The 21,833-nt window shown below is 38.7% G+C and overlaps 2 long non-coding RNA genes across 3 annotated transcripts; both read left to right on the top strand.

The window, feature by feature from the left end:
• Positions 1-9,626: 9,626 nt before the first annotated feature.
• On the top strand, positions 9,627-11,669 carry LOC113074996 (uncharacterized). Of its 2 annotated transcripts, none has more exons than XR_003280867.1 (5): positions 9,627-10,298; positions 10,413-10,541; positions 10,964-11,056; positions 11,214-11,344; positions 11,454-11,669. It is a non-coding gene; the product is annotated as an uncharacterized LOC113074996 (long non-coding RNA). The 2 variants fall into 2 exon arrangements; XR_003280868.1 differs by having other exon boundaries at positions 9,628-10,298; positions 11,233-11,344.
• Positions 11,670-11,675: 6 nt separating this feature from the next.
• On the top strand, positions 11,676-12,954 carry LOC113074995 (uncharacterized). The gene is made up of 3 exons (XR_003280866.1): positions 11,676-11,830; positions 11,929-11,984; positions 12,809-12,954. It is a non-coding gene; the product is annotated as an uncharacterized LOC113074995 (long non-coding RNA).
• Positions 12,955-21,833: the final 8,879 nt, after the last annotated feature.

Raw genomic sequence — 21,833 nt, 5'->3', positions numbered from 1 at the left:
GTTTCACTATAGTTTGGATATTAATATCCAGCGCAGATTTGATGTCAAATGGCTTGTTCAGTGAATCGAAGGGCGTCTCAGTGATCAGCCATGAAACAGTGATTCTGTTCAAATTCAGCAGATCAAATGACACTAGTTCATAATGTTGTATTAATGTGTGACATTGAATTTGCTTATTTCTCAGAAAGGTTGTTAGAGGGTTAGTTTACCCAAAAATTAAAATTTTCTCATTAATTACTCAACCTCATGTCGTTTCAAACCACAAGGCTTCCCAAGACGTCACTTCAGCCACTACTGAACTTCCAGGAACTCAATGCGAGGGCTAATTACGTGACTGATGGTTGTTCATGTCTATGCAATTTAACGTATTGCTGTAAACTTGGGATTTCACATTTCCATTCTCTTAAACTCATCTTTTCCTAACTTTCGATCTTCCTGCAACTTGTGTGAGTGTGTGCGTTTATGTGTTAGATTAGTTTATATGTCTTAGATTTATCTAATAAACCCTTATTCATATTGAAAAGAGAAGTATCTTGTGTTTTGTGCTTACAAGTTAATGTCTTAAACTGCCTATCTTGTCACTGTGCTAATTGACAGTGTTTCACTATAGTTTGGATATTAATATCCAGCGCAGATTTGATGTCAAATGGCTTGTTCAGTGAATCGAAGGGCGTCTCAGTGATCAGCCATGAAACAGTGATTCTGTTCAAATTCCCTTTAAATTATTAAATGATTCCCTTTGAGCTAAATTGACCTGTTTCCTGTCAAAGGTGCACAAACTACTAGCTACTACTAAATATTGTAGAAACATAATTTTCTGTAAAGTTGTTTTGTAACTATTTGTTTTGTAAAAAGCGCTATACAAATAAACTTGAATTGAATTGAATTGATGCTTCTGATGAGCTAACTTCTCTCGTCAATTGATCAAACGGGGAGTGTTATAAAGTTTTCAATTAATTGCCACTGGTGCGCACTGAGAGTGGCTGGGAGGTCGTAGTCTGCGGCATACGTAGAAAGTGCACGCTATTGTTCCAGCAAGCTCTCCATCATATAAAATGTACTATTCCAGCGAGTGAAAACATCTTGCTGTAGCCTTTTTGGTTTCATTCACAACTGGATCTGCACAGCCTGGAGACGCAAATATGCGAGGGGTGAGTGTTTGAAGTGGCCAACGATTTTTCAGCAAATAGCCACAACATCCGTGAGGCTGCGCTGGCAAAAACACCGTTATGAATTGCCAGTGACAGTGTGTGTGCCATGCTGCCAAAACTAGCCAGACCACTGTCCATCATAGCTTTCATCATATTCCTAGCATTATCTCTCACGACAGCATGCACTGTGGTTTTGTTGATTGCTGCTCCAATCTCGGTATCTCCCCCTGCCCAAATAAAAAGAGGGAAAAAGGTTTTTTCTGAGCACACTGTTTGATTGGCAGTTAACAAGGCAAATATCGGCCGTTAACGATGTTCAGCCGATGCATTGGTGCATCCCAAGCTAAAACACTAGTCACATTTAAATCTAGACTTAAAAATCTGTTTAGCTGTGCATTTATTGAATGAGCACTGTGGAATGTGCAAACTGATAGCACTATATTTTCACTGTTTTTCTTTTGTGTAAAATCATTTTCTGTTTTAAATTCATTTTAAAAAAGTATTTTTTTTTAATAATTTTAAAAGTTTTAAAATTGCTTGTTTTATTCTTGTTATTATTTTTCTTCATTATTATTTTACTTTCTTTTATGAAAGGCACTTTAAATTACCATTGTGTATGAAATGTGCTATATAAATAAACTTGCCTTGCCTTGTTTTGCCTTGTTAAATTAAATATGAAATTATTCATATTTTTTCCAAGCATAACATTGTTTTTACGGCAGAAAATCACGCAACCACGTGACCAGCGCATTCCCAGGTTTGTAGGATCACACTTCCCCATGAATAAATCAACGTCTGAATACATGGGTTTTATCACTGTGCCATGCAGATGTATCTTTACAGACATCCACATGATCCACATATTTTCAGACATTTATACCCTGATCTTTTCGCAAGGGTATAGTACACAAGTTTCAGATTTACAGTTAGAAATTGTTTTCATTTGGGTCTCTGAATAACAAAATCCTGTTGTTGATAAAGTTTAACTGTATGACTTCATTTCAAAATTTGTTGAGGTTTCAGCTGAATTTATCCACACATATGTATTTATATATTTTGGCCATCAATGTGCTGTTAAATCTGAATCTGTGTGAAGCATAAACTTATGTACTAGAGTGGTTAATGTATTTGTATTAGCACCTCTTCCAATGAAGCCAAGTTAAAATAAGCAGGAGAGCATGTTCAACTCCTATCTAAAAACCTAAAAAAAAAAAAAAAAAGTTGTTTATTTTGTTTTCCCTGTCTCCAGGTTGGGACAGCGACATGTGTTCCATTCTTGGGCTAGTTCACCTTTTGCCACCCTCAATTCAACGCTGCAAAAGACAACATAGACAAGCATGTGCAACTCTTGTGAATTTCATCACTGTGAAGCTACTGATGAAGCAGATCAAATGACACTAGTTCATAATGTTGTATTAATGTGTGACATTGAATTTGCTTATTTCTCAGAAAGGTTGTTAGAGGGTTAGTTTACCCAAAAATTAAAATTTTCTCATTAATTACTCAACCTCATGTCGTTTCAAACCTGTTCATTTTCTTCTTCGGAGCACAAATTAATTTTTTTTTTAAGAAATCTGAGAGGTGTCTGAACCTCCATAGACAGCAAGGGTACTACCACAAGGTCCAGAAACAAAGTAACGACATGTTTAAAATAGTGACATCACTGTTTCAACCATAACTGAACGATGCTACATTTGTGTGCAAAGAAAACTAAAATAACGATTATTCAACAGTTCTTCTCCTTCAAGTCAGAATCCTCAGCCATTAGCGCGTACACACCATGTATGTGTGTAAAGCTGCGGACATCGAACACACAGAGGAAAGCATGCAAATGCATCCTGATACTCCCATTAATGACAGAGGACAGTGACTTGGGGGAAAAGAAATTGTTGAATAAAGTTGTTATATTTGTTTTCCTTGTGCACAAAAGTGTTTGTGTAGCTTCATAAAATTACAGTTGAACGACTGATGTCACATTGACTATTTTAACATTGTCCTTACTTTGTTTCTGGGTGTTGTGGTACTACCCTTGCTGTCTATGGAGGGTCAGAGAGCTCTTGGATTTCTTAAAAAAAAGATATCTTAATTTGTTTTCCGAAGATGAACAAAGGTCTTACGGATTTGGAACAACATGAGGGTGAGTAATCATTTTTGGGAGAACAATCCTTTCAATGATCACCTTTCCTCTAAATTGTTGTTCTTGCACCATTATTTTCTGTTGGAAGTATGTAAAAGACAAACTTTGGTAAAAGACAGACATCACTGTATCTTTATTGATGCTGCATTTTATCATTAACTGTTAAGTCATATTGGCACTAATGTGTTTTCATTTTTTTGCAGACTGTTACCAGTATCCAAGAGCACTTGGAGTGTCTCCAGCTATATCTACTTGTTGTTGGGCTGAAGAGAAGTAGGGTCCAATCTTATTTCATTGAAAATGTCCAACATGCCCAACCCTGTAAGGCCTTATGATGCCATTATGGCCCTAACCATTGTGTATATTTCTGAAAAACACTGCCTATGATAGAGATGCTAAAACCATCAAGTGACCATGATCACAAGTGACTTAAATGTAATACGGTTTAAATAAGAGCTTGAAAATAAAATTGTGGGACTTCAGTATACAGTTTGTTGTTGACTTTATTTTCAGATTGAAAATGAAAAATGTTTTTCATTTATATTTTAGGGCTTTTGAGGATAAAACATGAATGGTGTAATTTAGAAGATTAACTCTGGATAGAAGTTCACTCATAATTGATGATAAATAACTCTGGAAGGGAGGTAAATTGTGGTAGAGTAAATTTCACTGTCCTCTGAACATAGTTAAAAAGTAGCGTCAATTTCTTTTACCTCTGAGCTGACTAAAATAGTACAAGAGTTAATTAAAAAAAAAAGAACTGACACTCTTTTCAGCGAGGGACCAAATGTTAAAAAGAGCACTGAAAACAAACCTGGAGCAGTGGGCAGCTTTTTATGCTGCGGTGCCTGGGGAGCAGTTGGGGTTCAATGCCTTGCTCAAGGGCACCTAAGTCATGGTATTGTTGGCCCAAGATTCAAACCCACAACCCTAGGGTTAGGAGTCAAACACTCTAACCATTAGGCCACAACTTCCCTCACCTGCCTTAAAGTAAAATTTTCTTCTATTTGAGTAAATTTTACTCATGCAAATTTACTGTGTAGAAGAATCAAAATATCTACATAAATGTGGAAAGAGAGATATGGTTTAGAGTGAGCAAAAACTAATACGGAGTAAAAAACCACTGGATAATGATTAGAGATAGCAGTGTCCAAAATTTCAATGTTAGTCACTGGAAAACCAAGTAAGAACACCAACTCCAGGGTGTGACCCTTCTGGTGTGTGGGTCCAGAAACAAGCCGTTAAAAATTAATAGGGGCCCATGAGACATAAAAACTCTTTAACCAAATATTTAGACTGGCAGCAGATATGAATATTAAAATCACCCAAGATCAGAAAACTGTCGTAATGTGGCATCAGGGAGGCCAGAATTTAGAAAATTCTTGAAAGAAGTCCTTATTAAAATTAGGTGGTCTGTATACAAGGGCACAGAGCACAGAGGTAGGGAGATCAACCTTTAAGAGCTGCCTCTCAAAGGTTTGAAAGTTTTCATTAGGTAGAAGAATGCACTTAACGGAGATCTTGAAAATGGTTGCCAATCCACCTCCATGACCAATGGATCTTGGAGAATTAAAATTAGGCAGTCTGGAGGAGCAAGTTCTTTAATAGACTGCTGCATATATGAAAATAAAACACCTAACCCTAAAAAAATTCTAACAAAAGGTTTCTCAGCTGTTTTTTGTAGTATAAGGTGTCCTTAATAAAATACTAAAAGTTTACCAAAGTTTGACCACTAGAAAGGTGTAATTTTCAAGATGGCGTCCAAGATGGTCAGGGAGCCCTTAAAATATCCTAACTCCTTCATTATTTGACTTAGTCAAGTAATCTTGGTGTCTAACCCCATGTTTTCTGTGTCTGTGAATCTATTGGACTTGTCTAAATTGCACTGACATGATTACATACTTATGAAATACATGATTTTGTGAGAATACTGTAAGGTTTTATCATTGTTTGGGGTGAACCAGAGATGTAAACAATTTAGCCTATGTCATGTAACTTGTTTTGCTAAAACACAAACTTTACATTCAATGTAAAAGTTATTGCACCCAAAAGTAACTTAAATTGGAGTTGTATAACTTTGATCATAACTTTGATCTTAATAAACAACTCTGTATTAGCCCGAACAGAGGCCTGTGTGTGAAACCTCTAAAATGGTCAGTCTTTTCAATTTTAATAAGGTAATATGTAATGCATCCTTTATTGATGTTTTAGAGTATAAAGGTGGCATTATACTAAACCCAACAAACCTAAATTCACAATTTTCAGCAATTCAGAAGATGATAGAATAGAATATTAACATTTGATATTGCGTGACTCATTGTAATGTTGTTGGCAGCACAGTGTATACCATTTTGCTCAAACAAAATTCATCCTTGACTACTTAAAAGAAAAGTTCTTTATTTTTTGTAATTTAATTTAAAAAAGTAAACTTTTGTTTTTTTGTTTTAATTTTGTTTGTTACGATTTACAGCTTAGGAAAATAAAAAATTCAGTATCTCAAAAATAGTTCAGAACATGCAACCACAATTATGAGAAAGACTACTGACTTGTCTGTTGTCCAGAAGACAATCAGCATAATCCTCCACTAGGAGGTAAAGCCACAGAAGGTAATTGCTGAAAGGGCTGGCTGTTCACAGAGTGCTGTATCAAAATATACTTATAGAAAGTTGACTGGAAAGAAAAAGTGTGGTAGGAAAAGGTGCATAAGCAACAGGGATGATTTCAGCCTTGGGAAGATTGTCAGGAAAAGCAGATTCAAGAACTTGGGAGAGCTTCACAAGGAGTGGGCTGAAGCCGGAGTCAGTGCATCAAGAGTCATCAAGCTCAGACATCTTCAAGAAAAGGGCTACAGATGTCACATTCCTAAAACCAAGCCACTCCTGAACCAAAAAAAAAAAGAAAAAAAAAAAACATCAGAGGCATTCCACCTGGGATAAGGAGGAAAAGAACTGGACTGTTGCTCAGTGGTTCACAGTCCTCTTTTCAGATGAAAGTTAATTTTGCATTTAATTTGGAAATCAAAGTCTGGAGGAAGACTGGAGAGGGACAGAATCCAAAGTCCAGTGTGAAGTTTCTGAAGTCAATGATGATTTGAGTGCCGTGACGTCTGCTGGTGTTGGTTCATTATGTTTTATCAAGTCCAAAGTCAATGCAGCCATCTACCAGGAGATTTTGTAGCACTGTATGCTTCCATCTGCTGACAAACTTAATGGAGATGCTGATTTAATTTTGCAGCAGGAATTTAGCACCTATGTCAGGGATCTAGGAGGGAGGACCCAATTTCATTGGGAGGTAATAAGGTTTTACTGACAAAACAGACTGATACAAGAGGGTAGTGAAGTGAACAATAGATAACACAACAGGATAACAGTTAACAGGAACATATGTAAATCAATTGAATTACATTTGAATCTGTTAACATTCATTTTTAAAACATACAGTAATCCATCTCAACTTCAAAGGGTGTGTCTTGTTACTGGTTTGTAGAAGAACATTTTGATGGTGGTACTAGGCACAGAACTATAATAGAACACACACTATTGAAAATGAAACCAATACATAATTTAGTTTCAAATAAATACAATCTTCTATCACAGCTACAAAGGCTGTCTTGTTACAGATTTTTTATGGAATATTGTGCAGTAGTTTTCATTGTCAAAAGTGATGCAGAAGTCACGCTATTGACTTTCAAAAATTGTCGTGACATTGACATCTTTGTTTACATTTTTTATTATTATTTAAAAATATATATTTTGTGATGTTTCCAACGTGATGACGTAATGCCTGGTTGCTTCACAGACCAGCACAAGACAAACAATTGTGGTTAAACAGTATTGAAATGTTTATGTTTTTAGAAAATGTCCTTTCGTTAGATAATAACCTGTTCCCTTTCAGTTGGTAACATTCTACATTATGTCAGAAAGAGGCTGACGAATGGGGTCTTGGCTGAGAGCCCAATCACCTTTGAGTGGTAGCAAAACGAGTCAATAGTACACAGTGTACCTTGGTCCGTGGCATTTGCATTGTGAGCTCCGCCCCGCTGTGCGGGTATATAAGGTATATACTCTCCCGCATTCCCCTGACCACTTCAGCACCACTGAAAGAGCTTTTTCTATCTCTAAAAGAGTAAACGGGTTCAGCTTGCATCTTTTTAAAAATTACATTCCGCCGTATGTTTCTGGGTGCGGTCGATATATGGCTCCTCGTGATGGCCACGATCGCTGTGTCAGGTGTCTGGGCTTTCAGCACACTGAGACTGCATTCATGGTTGACTCATCTTCTCATTGCGGGGACATGACCATCTCGGCGTTAAGATCGAGACTCGATTACGTGGAATCCTCACTTGAGTGGAATCCTCCGCCTTCCACCCTGCTGCGATGCAACTGTGTCCTCAGAGTATCTCTGCATGGGGTGGTGCACCCAAGCAGTGAAGAATTTTGCCCATAAGTTCTCTGCCACCCAGAAGCAGTCTGGGGCCTCCATGCTGCCACCAGCTCAGCCAGCTCAGCCACCTCAGCCTGCTCATTGCCGAGGGCACCTCACTGCAGTCTCCTCCACTCCTACTCAGCCGCAGCAGCAGCCTTCACTCCGTCCACAGCGAGGAGATGGCCGTAGAAGGGCGGCACACCCTGTCTCTGCCCCTAAACCAGCCAAGCATCAGGCAAAGCAGTCTTCTCATGCCCTCTTTGCCATTCGGAATTCAGTTCAATTCAAGTTTATTTGTATAGCGCTTTTTACAATATAAATCGTTACAAAAACAAACTTTACAGAAAATTATGTTTCTAGAATATTTAGTAAGTGATTTATTTAGTAAGTGTAAGTGGTGACTGTAAATCCCGTGGCAAAACATAGAAGCAAAAAGAAACATCATTACCATAGCTGCTGTTCCAACAAAGTAAAATTAATAAGTTTAACAAAAGCAGAATAAGAATGAACATTTGATCAGATACAACTATACTCACAATTAAGATACATTACTCAAATGCTTGGCGAAAGAGATGTGTTTTTAATCTAGATTTAAACAGAGAGAGATTGTGTCTGAGAACCCCGAACATTATCAGGAAGGCTATTCCGGAGTTTGGGAGCCAAATGTGAAAAAGCTCTACCTCCTTTAGTGGACTTTGCTATCCTAGGAACTACCAAAAGTCCAGCGTTTTGTGACCTTAGGGAGTGTGATGGATTGTTAGGTACGCAGGAGCTAAACCATTTAGAGCCTTATAGGTAGGTAATGATAATTTGTAACTGATACGGAACATAATAAATAGCCAGTGCAGAGACTGTAAAATTGGGGTAATAATATGATCATATTTTCTTGACCTCGTAAGGACTCTAGCTGCTGCATTTTGGTTTACCTGTAGCTTGTTTATTGAAGACGCAGAACAACCACCTAGAAGTACATTACAATAGTCCAGTCTAGACATCATGAATGCATGAACTAGCTATTCTGCATCAGAAACAGATAACATGTTTCGTAGCTTGGCAATGTTTCCAAGATGGAAGAATGCAGTTTTTGTAACACAGGAAATATGATTTTAGTTGCTGTCTAATACAACACCCAGATTTTTGACTGTAGAAGAAGTAACAGTACATCTGTCTAGTTGCAGATTGTAATCTACAAGATTCTGTGTAGTGTTTTTTGGTCCAATAATTAATATCTTTGTCTTATTCAAATTCAATTGGAGAAAATTATTGGTCATCCAATCTTTTACATTTTTAACACACTCTGTTAGCTTAGATTATTTAGACGTTTCATCTGGTCTCGTTGAGATATATAGCTGAGTATCATCAGCATAACAGTGGAAGCTTATTCCGTATTTTCTAATAATATTACCAAGGGGCAACATGTATATTGTAAATAGAAGGGGACCTAGGATGGATCCTTGTGGCACTCCATATTTTACTGATGATAAATGAGATGACTCCCCATTTAAGTATGTAGCCCCTTTACCACTTTACCGCTGAACCTGATAAGGGCCTGAGTTCAAGATTTCAAATGGATCCTTTGTCTAGCTATTTCTGAGGGAAATGATACTATGGAATGAAATGTATTATGTAATTAATTATCTTTAAAGGTCCCCTTTTTCGTGATTCCATGTTTTAAACTTTAGTTAGTGTGTAATGTTGTTGTTAGAGTATAAATAATATCTGTAAAATTCTAAAGCTCAAAGTTCAATGCCAAGCGAGATATTTTATTTAACAGAATTCGCCTACAAAAAACGACCCGTTTGGACTACAGCCCTCTAGTTCCTGCAGTAATAACGTCACTAAAACAGTTTTTTTGACTAACCACCGCCCACATGAATTCACAAACAGGGGGGCGTTGCCCTGTTGCGCTCCGACGGAGAAGAAGGAAGCGGTCCCTGCTAACACACGACGTAACAGTTACGTAACGTACTGGTAATTTTTGGTAATTCCATGACTTACCAATTGACAACGTAACTACGACGTCGCATGCCCGTAATTTTATTACCATCACATTACCAACTCACAACGTCGTCAGTACGTCCTTCCAACGTGACCAGATAACCAAGAACGTCCCAGATAGGTCCTCTATTGGTAATATATTGGTAACTTCATGACTTACTGGCAACGTAACTACAACGTCGTATGCACGTAATATCATTACCATATATATTTTTTTACGTTCTTTATATGCTCTCTGAGTATAGAGCCATTTAAAAAGTGTAATTAAACTTCAAACTCAAGATTAAACGTTCCTTAAAGATAAAATATGTTTCTTTTCACCAAGTCAGAATATGGACATGCTTTTAATATATAGTGACGTGACATACAGGCGCGCGCTTCCGCAACTGACGCACCGCGCGCACAGTATTGACAAGAAAAGAGTTGTGAAACTTTCTATCTCGTAAGGAGTTATGAACGTGAAATAGTGACACAGACTGGCTACACCATCTCATCTGCAGCAGAGATTGTTGTATCAGAAGGACAGCGCGTTTGTTTGACGCGCTTTTCACTTCAACTGTGTCTGACAGGAGAATTAGCTTTCTGAGGTGAGTTTTACAATTTATAATAAATAAGTTGGTTGATAAAATGTATAAAACAAAGTTAAAACAAAAGTCTAACGTCGCTAAAACCTTTTTTTATTATTTTATTGTTTTTATTAGCCTTCTAGCCGTTGAGTTACCATGGCAACCGCGTACACATCAGCTGCTGGAGAGGAGAGGACTCGTCTGACATTTTCTCTGTTTCTCGTCAGTTATACCAAAGAAAAGGCCAACAACTGCGACAGATTTGTTAAGTAACACGTTAATATCATCCACAGTCTACTTTAAGTACTTTTTGTTAATATTTATACCTCTGCGATTATGGTATTTTTCCTGAAATGTCTGCTATCAAGTATTACGCTAGCATAGAAACATAATTAACGTTATAGCATATTAGATTTGAGCCCTTATTAATGAAAGTTTGGCCTTTTAATTACATCTTATGCCTAAAGGATCGGTTTTGATCGTTTTGTAAATGTTTTTTATGGTAATTTGTCAATAGATAAATGAAATAAAGTTAAGCTAATTAATTTAACCTAAAAATCTGCATTGTAGAGTCTATCAGTGACGTCACTCGCGGTCTAAAATGGGCTGAAACTATTTCAAACCACTCTTTCAAGCTTGTTCTGATTTATCATTGTAAACAAATATTGATAAAAAAAATTGTACAGTGATTTCAGGAGTGTCTTAAAAACCCTCTAAAACAGAGGAGAAGTTCCAAGAAAATGTCTAATGGGACCTGCTGACAGAGATAGAAAACACAGGTGATGCTACAAAGCTTATTAAATAACTTCATATTTATTTTTTACAATATATCATCATGCATCTGTAAAATCTAAACATGTGAATTCTGGTATCTAAAGATTTTTGTATGTTTTCCATATTGCTATTTTTCTTTTCTGCATTTCCCCTATTCTCTAGTTTGTTTATTTCTAATAAGGAGCTGGAGGCCGTGAAGATACAGATCCATGATATTGTGGAGAAGCAGGCCCAGCTGAGCGAGTGGAGAGCTGTGCTGGAAATATTCAGGGGTTGATGCTCATAAGTCCAGGGTAAGTATACGGCTAACCCTACTACCACCTCTACTCTGTGTGGTTCTCTGCAAAGGCCCGGTGTACCCAGGATGCGATCTTCCCAGATGTCCTTCACCCTATTTCATAGTGTAAGACATGATCCAGGCCCTGGGCGACGACCTCTCTCCATCCGCCGCCTCCAGTCTTCAGGATCTCCACCAGAACCCGATTCGCTCCACTTCGCGAGACAGAACAAAACGCTGTGATCATCAGAGACTCCATCGTCCGGCACGTTTGCGCTATGTTAGCTGAAGGTAAAGTCCACACTGACTACTTCCCTGGTGCTCATGTTCTTGATATTTCTGCACAGATTCCCGTGACCCTGAAGAGTGAGGTGGGCATCAGAGCGGACGGAGACACTGAAGAGGGACTTCAGGAGCCTGATCAAGACAGTGCGCAGCATATCGCCTGCATGATGATCATCGTGTCAGGACCACTTCCCACGTATAGATGAGGACATGAAAGGTTCAGCAGACTTTTTGCTTTAAACGAATGGTTATAGTCATGGTGTAAAGAACAGAAACTGCATTTTGTTAATAATTGGAATCTTTTCTGGGAGCTAGGCTTTTTAGATCTCCTGTTGGACAACATCTCCAGGACACTTCGCTCCATATGACTAGTAAGCCAATTCTCAAATAACTGTTATGATTAATTTTGTTCTACACGCTCAAATAGAAGTACTACTACAATAAAGATTGTGTTTGTTCCAGTGTTAATTTTGACAGGTATTTTTGATTTAGCATTAGTCTAAACTCCACCAAACTACTGTTATAAGCATGAGCCCCGTCAGACTGCTCGTGGTGGTGTTGCAACAATATATAGTGATATTCTCAATGTTACCTAGAAAACAGGATACAGGTTTAACTCTTTCGAAATACTTCTGCTTAATTTTAGACTGTCAGACATGCAAAAGAAATCTAATGTATCTCTTGCTCTGGCTACTAGGGGTGTGATGAGACACTTATCCCACAAGACGAGACGAGACACGAGACTGGGTTCATGAGAGCGAGACGATATATATATATATTTTTTTTTTTTAAGAAATCCTCAATGATAAAATAAATATTTCATTTTTCTCTACTCCTTTTTCGTAGTACATACATTTTCACATCAATTTATTAAACATAAAAAAAAACATATTTAGGGCCCTAATTTTTTCCCCAGCATATTATTTTTTATTATTATTGTTAACAAATTCTGTATTTTAGCATGTCTAACTATTTGAATGCATAACACAACTTAATTTATTCATTTTATTTTTTCTTAAAGGTAGCCTTACTGACATAGATAGAATACCTCAAAGTGTAATTACTGACCACTTCCTTGTATCGTGCATGCTGCATATTAGTGATATTAACTATATTTCCAAAATGAGCATTATGAGTTTAAGAGCCTTACATTACATTTATAACAATCATTGTTAATGTTTGAATTGTATTTCAGGGCAGTTTGTGAAAAGAGATAATCAAGAGAAGTCAGTTCCAGATCCACCCTCCACACCAGACCTCTCTCTCACGAGGATTGCTGTCTACTAGCATATTGTGTTCTTCAGCTCTTCAGACTTCGGTGGATGCAGATATTACTCAGGGACATGAACACTAGAATATTGCAAGAATAGAGAAAGTAAGAATTACTTAAGATTTTAGAATTTAATGTTAATTGCTTAAACATATACAGTATTGTTCAAAATAATAGCAGTACAATGTGACTAACCAGAATAATCAAGGTTTTTAGTATATTTTTTATTGCTACGTGGCAAACAAGTTACCAGTAGGTTCAGTAGATTGTCAGAAAACAAACAAGACCCAGCATTCATGATATGCACGCTCTTAAGGCTGTGCAATTGGGCAATTAGTTGAAAGGGGTGTGTTCAAAAAAATAGCAGTGTCTACCTTTGACTGTACAAACTCAAAACTATTTTTTCTGGGATTTAGCAATCCTGTGAATCACTAAACTAATATTTAGTTGTACGACCACAGTTTTTTAAAACTGCTTGACATCTGTGTGGCATGGAGTCAACCAACTTGTGGCACCTCTCAGCTGTTATTCCACTCCATGATTCTTTAACAACATTCCACAATTCATTCACATTTCTTGGTTTTGCTTCAGAAACAGCATTTTTGATATCACCCCACAAGTTCTCAATTGGATTAAGGTCTGGAGATTGGGCTGGCCACTCCATAACATTAATTTTGTTGGTTTGGAACCAAGACTTTGCCCGTTTACTAGTGTGTTTTGGGTCATTGTCTTGTTGAAACAACCATTTCAAGGGCATGTCCTCTTCAGCATAGGGCAACATGACCTCTTCAAGTATTTTAACTTATGCAAACTGATCCATGATCCCTGGTATGCGATAAATAGGCCCAACACCATAGTAGGAGAAACATGCCCATATCATGATGCTTGCACCTCCATGCTTCACTGTCTTCACTGTGTACTGTGGCTTGAATTCAGAGTTTGGGGGTCATCTCACAAACTGCCTGTGGCCCTTGGACCCAAAAAGAACAATTTTACTCTCATCAGTCCACAAAATGTTCCTCCATTTCTCTTTAGGCCAGTTGATGTGTTCTTTGGCAAATTGTAACCTCTTCTGCACATGCCTTTTTTTTAACAGAGGTACTTTGCGGGGGATTCTTGAAAATAGATTAGCTTCACACAGACGTCTTCTAACTGTCACAGTACTTACAGGTAACTCCAGACTGTCTTTGATCATCCTGGAGGTGATCATTGGCTGAGCCTTTGCCATTCTGGTTATTCTTCTATCCATTTTGATGGTTGTCTTCCGTTTTCTTCCACGTCTCTCTGGTTTTCCTCTCCATTTTAAGGCATTGGAGATCATTTTAGCTGAACAGCCTATCATTTTTTGCACCTCTTTATAGGTTGTCCCCTCTCTAATCAACTTTTTAATCAAAGTACGCTGTTCTTCTGAACAATGTCTTGAACGACCCATTTTCCTCAGCTTTCAAATGCATGTTCAACAAGTGTTGGCTTCATCCTTAAATAGGGGCCACCTGATTCACACCTGTTTCTTCACAAAATTGATGACCTCAGTGATTGAATGCCACACTGCTATTTATTTGAACACACCCCTTTCAACTAATTCAACTAATTGCCCAATTGCACAGCCTTAAGAGCGTGCATATCATGAATGCTGGGTCTCATTTGTTTTCTGACAATCTACTGAACCTACTGGTAACTTGTTTGCCACGTAGCAATAAAAAAATATACGAAAAACCTTGATTATTCTGGTTAGTCACATTGTACTGCTATTATTTTGAACAATACTGTATATATTTAGATATATTTTTGTGGCAGTGTGAACTGGCCATAATGCTGTATGATAGGTGTGAGATTCATTAAACTTGATTTGCTATAATACATCTGTTCATAAGCTATAGCATATTATTTTCAATGAATTATTTGTAGTGGTTTGGTTAAGGGTGTGATTAGCTAAAGATTATTGTGGGATCTTGTGATTAGTTGATGAATGTGTGCATTGTTAATGATAATATTTAAATGCAATGTACTGAGTGCCTACTAAGACTTGCATGTTGTGCATAATGTTTTGACCCTGGATGCTTACAGAAGGGTATAGATATTTCAATATATGGAAATGTATTTATTATTAATATATCTCAATCTATGTGCTTCTGTATGGGCTGCATGCTTTTCATTCATATTTCGCTGTATATCCTGTTTTTATTAATAATCTGGGTGTATTACTGTTCATATTTGCTTGTTAATAAATTAACTGAATTCATTTCGAGTATGTATTCATCATTCACAGCTGCTGAAACATCCTTTAAATTAGTTTGGGCATATGAGGACATAAATTAGGTTCAAGTGCTGCATGTCCGCCCATAGAATAATTATTAAAAAAAAATGACCAACTGATTACTAGCACACGACCACCGATCCGCGACGTTGCCACGACGTCGCAGTTACTTACTGGCAACGTCACAAAGTTACGTTGTGGCGACGTATACGCACCTTTCACTTTTCCGGTTGCCAGTTACGTCGCCACGACGAAACTTTGGTCACCAGATTACGTCGCAGTTACGTAACAGTTACGTAATGTTGTTAGCAGGGGTGTTTGTTTTTGTCGCCATGACGTTGAAACGCTGTTTTTTTTTAATCTCTGAGTGCAATCACCTTTGATTGGGCTTCCCAGGAACGCTGTACTTTGAGATTAATGGTTACAATTTATGTTTAACTCGGTCTCCGAAAATTATAATGCACATGTAAAACTATGTGCAGCTCATTTTGCTGAGGACAGCTGGCTGAGGACAACTTTCTCAATCTCAATCAGTTTAATGCTGGATTTGCACAAAGATTATTCTTAAAAGATGGAGCAGTTCCCTCTTTGTCTGGAGAAGGCGTTGTTTATGGACCTCAACTGGTAAGTGTATTTTATTATTTAAGTTGGTGCGTTTAACAGTTTCTGTAACTTATTACACAAAGGGCAATGCTGTTTAGCTTTGTTAACTAGATGTTAGGACTGTGCAAAAAAACAAATGCGGTTTTCATGCGCATCTCATCAGTAAAAACGCTCCTGTGATTATAAATACATCTCCAGCACGTGCGTTCTAGCCCAATCACGTTACCAGGAGTGCAGCCTGCTCCCAGCTGCTGTCGAATCACTACACAGGTACCGCTGGCCCAATCAGAACTCTTTCGTATTTCTGAAGGAGAGGCTTCATAGAACAAGGAAGTCATCAGCCCGTTTTTGTGACAGTGAAAACAGCAGTATACAGATAGGTGAACTGTGTGAAAAATACTGTGTTTTTTTACACGCGAAACATGAACACGTTATATTGCACATTGTAAACACAATCAAAGCTTCAAAAAAGCACGTAAAATGGGACCTTTAACTTAAGGCGGGCGTACACGGTGCGATTTTTGCTGTCGTACGAGTTCGCATGCGATTTTTTTAAATCGTGTGGAAATCGCGTATGCTCGTATGGTCGCGGCTCGTATCATTTGCGATGAATTACGAGCCGAGCAAAGTGGCTTACGAGCACTTCCCGACCTCCCGATCATTTTTAAACATGTCTAAAAGTTCGTGAGCTATCGGTTTGAATTCGTGCCATTTGTGCGGTTGAACGAGCCGATTTGTTGATTTATCTGAAGTTGACCAATCACGAACTAGGAAAACCACAGAAGACGAAGACGGCAGCGCCACGGCGAATGTGGGAGGATAAACTCGGTGAAGTCTGAGAGGAACAGTGGTTCCTGTATTTCTAGCAACGTATTCCAATGCCTTTTTAGTTTATCTCTCGCTCTCTCTCATACACGCATATGTAGTTTACAGGGACTCTCCATAAATGTAACGGTATTCTATAAATGTTTATCCCATACACTACCTCTATCCATCACGGAAAATGTAGGCTATGTTTAAATTATAAAGCCATTTGGTTTACGAGGGCACAGGAATTGTCCTCACAAAACCATGTTTACATTGTAACAAACACCACACAGGGTAAACAAACGTCCCAGTTTCCTATTGCTGAAAAATAACCTGTACGTGTAAGAAACAGTCCACGGCTCGTATCAGTATTTTATATCCAGTTTATGAGAGAGGGAGAGCAGTTATATTAGGCGCGTTCCACTTGAAGCAGCGCTTCACAGAATGATCACCTGTATGACATTAAAGTACCGCGAGAGCGATTCGAATGCATTGGATATGTGTGCTCTCTGATCGCTCTCGCGGTACTTTAATGACATACAGTGATCCTTCTGTGCGTGCAGCGGTGCTTCAAGTCGAACGCGTCTGTCGACTTCGTGCGATTGTTTCTGGAATTCGCAGGTTGTAAAATCGTGTCGTATATCATCTCGTCCGATACGATTTTCAGATAAACTCACTCGTGCCGTGTGCGTAGACATACGATCTTCCGACCATCCGAATTCGCACCGTGTACGCCCGCCTTTAGGTTCACTTTAGGTATTCTCTAAAAGCAACCACAGCAATGAAACATAACACACTACACAATTGAGTGAGTTACTTCAGAAATGTATAGAAATTAAAGTAGGCAAATAATATAAATGCTGTAGATGTATGATTTTAACAAATACATTCAAATAAATACAAAACAATAAAAGGAAAGACATAAAACAAAAATTACCAATTAATGGATTAATGAAACCTGTGTCAGTCTTTTATCTTCCTTTTCTTTCAATTTAAATGACCTCACAAACTAAATTATACCTTTCCACATAAATTTAATAATGTTCTATAGTGTTAGCTTAAACACATCAACTTATACTGACTAAATGTGTTCTTCTGGGTACAAAATTTTGACAAAATTCAACGTTAACAGTATAAATCAGATCAGATTAGAAAATTACAGTGAAATACTAAAGACCGGTCAGATTAACAAATTTTGTGGATCCACACTCACTCAAACACACACACACACACACACACACACAAATCCTCTCAAAACCCACCCCATTGCAGACCTGATTCGAGGCTAGCGATCGTTGTGACCAGTAAGCAAAGTCCCCTTCGCTCAGCCGAGCAATTTAAAAAGTATGTGTTTACCTCACTGATCAAATGGTTTGCATTGGTGCATGATGATTCAGCTCTTCCGGTGAAATGCGACGTCCTGCGATGCCAGAGGACCTTCTGAGCTCACGGCACTCACAGGGCTTTCTGGTGATGTGCCGAATTGGTCATCCAACGATGCCAGAGGACCTGTTGAGCTCACGGTACTCACAGGGCTATCTGGTGACGTCCTCCATCCATCTTCTCGTGTTGAAATGCATCAAACGATAAACTATCAGTTCACGTCAATGAATCATACAAAATCACGATTCTTTATAATCTTTCTCCTTCCTTTCTCTCTAGCAGAGTAGTATCGCTATACAAATGGATACATGAATATAGATAGAAACAATAAAAGATTTTATGGCTTAAAATCCCGAGTTTCTCCAATCTAAATAATGCGGCACACTCTTCTCTCAATAACTCTATAAAGGCACGAGTAATAACTCTATGTTGATGAAATGCTGACTATTCTTAAGAAATTTGTATGTTTTATGGTCTAAAACACTGTTTCTTATACTTCCTTCAGGATAATCGCTGGAACCGTTTTGGATTTTATGGCCTAAAATCCTTGGCTATCTAGACAATATCCTGCTTCTCTGGCGTCTCTCTCTCTCGACTCATTTTCAACCTTTCTCGCTCTCTTCCAAATCCCGCCCCCTTTCCATCCTGATTGGAGGAATGAACTCAGACACTCTAATTTGACCAAGGTGATAACAGCAACATACAAAACATGTTTTACAAAGTACATTTCAACCAAACTCCCTGTGTAAGTGAGTCTCTTAAAGAAACAGTACACATTACCAAAAACACATACTTGCACACTAAAAAAAAGTTTTCTAGAAACAGGGTTACAAGTAAATAAAATGGTAGCGATCGGACAGGTAGGATCTGAACCATCTTAGAGCCTGCCCTTGAATACCTGTATAGTTTTGTAATCGATCTATGAGTATGTCATGATCTATGGTGTTGAACGCAGCACTAAGATCAAGTAAAACTAGAAATGAGATGCTGCCTTGATCTGACGCAAGAAGCAGGTCATTTGTAATTTTAACAAGTGCAGTTTCTGTGCTATGGTGGGGCCTGGAACCTGACTGAAATTCTTCATACAGATCATTTTTGTGCAGGAAGGTGCTCAATTGAGCAGACCCAACTTTTTCTAAAATTTTAGACATAAATGGAAGATTTTAAATAGGCCTATAATTTGCCAGTTCACTAGGATCTAGTTTTGATTTCTTAATATGAAGCTTAATAACCGCCAGCTTGAATGGTTTTGGGACGTGACCCAAAGATAATGACGAGTTAATAATATTGAGAAGTGGTTCTTCGGCAACAGGTAACAACTCTTTCAGTAATTTAGTGGGTACAGGATCTAATAAACTTGTTGTTGGTTTAGATACAGTGATACGTTTATTTAGCTCTTCCTGTCCCATATTTGTAAAGCACTGTAGTTTATGAATCAGAATCAGATGAGTGCTCGCACTCAGCTCCCACTAAGGGACGATATGCCTCCCATGTCTGGGCTGTCTGTTCCACCTTGCACCTTGTAGTTCCCGACTTCAGTGGATTGCTAGCAGTATGGCTTGTTCTCCACCACTTCAGGGCCCCGCTGAAGGACAAGCGCGTTCTGCTCTGTATGGACACCACTGCGACCATAGCGTAGATCAACCGTCAGGGTGGTCTATGCTCCCGCCACGTGTCACAACTCACTTGCCCTCTCTTCTTGTGGAGTCAGAAGCATCTGAGGTCACTTTGTGCCATTCACATCCCAGGCAGGCTGAACCGTGCAGCTGACGACCTCTCACGGCAGAAGTCTCGCCCCGGGGGAAGGGAGACTCCACCCCCAGTCGGTTCAGCTGATTTGGGAACGTTTAGGTAGACCTGTTTGCCTCTCCATTTTACTCCCTGGTGACACAGATGTTGTGCAAGATCAGGGAGGATGAGGAGCAGGTCCTAATGGTTATGCCTTTTTGGCCTGGCTGGACCTGGTTCCCCAAACTTGTACTCCTCGCAACAGCCTCTCCCAGGCCAATTCCTCCTAGGAAAGACTTTCTTTCTTAGAGACGGGGCACCCTCTGGCACTCGTGTCTCGATCTTTCTGGTTCCTGAGAGGGGCCAGGAGGCACAATCTTCCTTGCCCTCAGCAAGTTCCCTCTTGGGACCTCGCAGTGGTTCTATCGGCACTGCAGAGGGCTCCCTTCAAGCCCTTGCTCTCAGTAGAGCTAAAGTTTTAATAATTGAAAACTGCGCTCCTGACGGCTTGGCTTCAGTTAAGAGGGTCGGGGACCTGCAGGCACTTTCAATTGAAGAAGCGTGCCTGGAATTTGGGCCAGCCAACTCTCATGTAAACTTGAAACCCCAGCTTGAATACATGCCCAAAGTTCCCACCACTCCCTTTAGAGATCAGGTGGTGAGCTTGCAAGCGCTGCCCCTGGAGGAGGCAGACCCAGCCCTGGCACAGCTCAAGACCTGCCATGTCCCCTAGGGGTGAGAGCTCACTCAACTAGGAGTGTAGCCTCCTCCTGGGCACTGGCGCATGGCGCCTCGCTAACAGACATTTGTAGAGCTGCAGGCTGGGCAACACCTAACATATTTGCGAGATTTTATCATCTGTGTGTAGAGCCTGTGTCCTCCCAGGTACTCGCCCATTCAGGCCAGTAAGGACCTGCTCAGTGTCAATCCGCTTGCTTCGCCATTCCACTCCGCGGACTGGATACGTGCGCTATTCCCCTCAGTTGAGTTCCTCAGTTCAGAACCCTGGGTTCCTCCAGCACTGTTGAGGTCCAGCAATTGCAAATCCACTATTTTTGGAATCGATTCCAATTTCTGGACCTGGAATTTATGGTTCCAAGAATTGATTCCTCACTGTTCCCAGACAGCAAGCAGTGTCGGACCAAAAATGCTTGCTATCTGGGTTGATTCTTTTCCAATTCTTATTTTTTTAGATTGAAGGAACCTGATCTCACCATGATGACTGCAGGATATGACATATAATGTATCCTTCTTATAATATGAAGCTTTGTTTGTAAAAATAAAAATGACGATAGTAAAATTAGAATTTTGTCAGCCTTGCCCATGAAATTAGTCATAGCCACATGAAGTGTCTAAAATAAATGTGCACAGTTCCGCTGAATGATGAAGTTTAGTCTGGTTACTTTGCACAATTTAAACAAATTGTACACTGAAACAAAATAACCAGAACATTAATGACTGATAGAGCTCATGATTTATCTGTCAATGAGATGTGCTCTCTGCCACTGATCTATGCTCCTGACATGTTCTTTTATAATTATCATTGGCTAATAGAAATGTTTAAAAAAATAGTATTTTAGATGGTAAAGATTAAGACCGTCAATGACGTCAGGATCTATTGTCATGCAGCTCTCAAAATTGTGGAAAAGCCAGTTCCACTGTAAAATAACCACTGAATATGTATATATATATATATATATATATATATATATATATATATATATATATTAATTTAACATAAAATGTTATCTCACAACTGTTGTAATAATGGCTTTGTTGAATTGTGCTTCTGAAACTGAAGACTACATCCTAAAATTCTAATTATCTGTACAGACTTGTTTTCTTTCTGTATATTTTTTTGTGAATTTAAATGTGTGCAGCATTTAGGATGTAGCCTTCTGTTTGAGAGACTTCAATAGATACGTTTTGTTGAACCGAAAAAGACTCTGAATGAGAAGTCGATTCACCTTGATGGACACATTTGATTCAATTATTTTTTAAATCAATTCCCAGCCCTAGAGGTGAGTAAATTATCAGGAAACTTTCATATTGAGGTGAACTAATCCTTTAAGGAACACATTAAAAATTGTCCTTTGTCACCCAGATCAAAAGTCTGTTAACCCACATTACTGTTCTTAGATCAAATGTTGGACCAATGTTTATGGAACAGAA

The sequence above is a fragment of the Carassius auratus genome, unplaced genomic scaffold, assembly GCF_003368295.1.
Source record: "Carassius auratus strain Wakin unplaced genomic scaffold, ASM336829v1 scaf_tig00015984, whole genome shotgun sequence".
In the NCBI taxonomy this organism is placed as follows: Eukaryota; Metazoa; Chordata; class Actinopteri; order Cypriniformes; family Cyprinidae; genus Carassius; species Carassius auratus.
The sequence above is the reverse complement of the archived record's forward strand: the minus strand, read 5'-3'. Positions and strand labels throughout refer to the sequence as shown.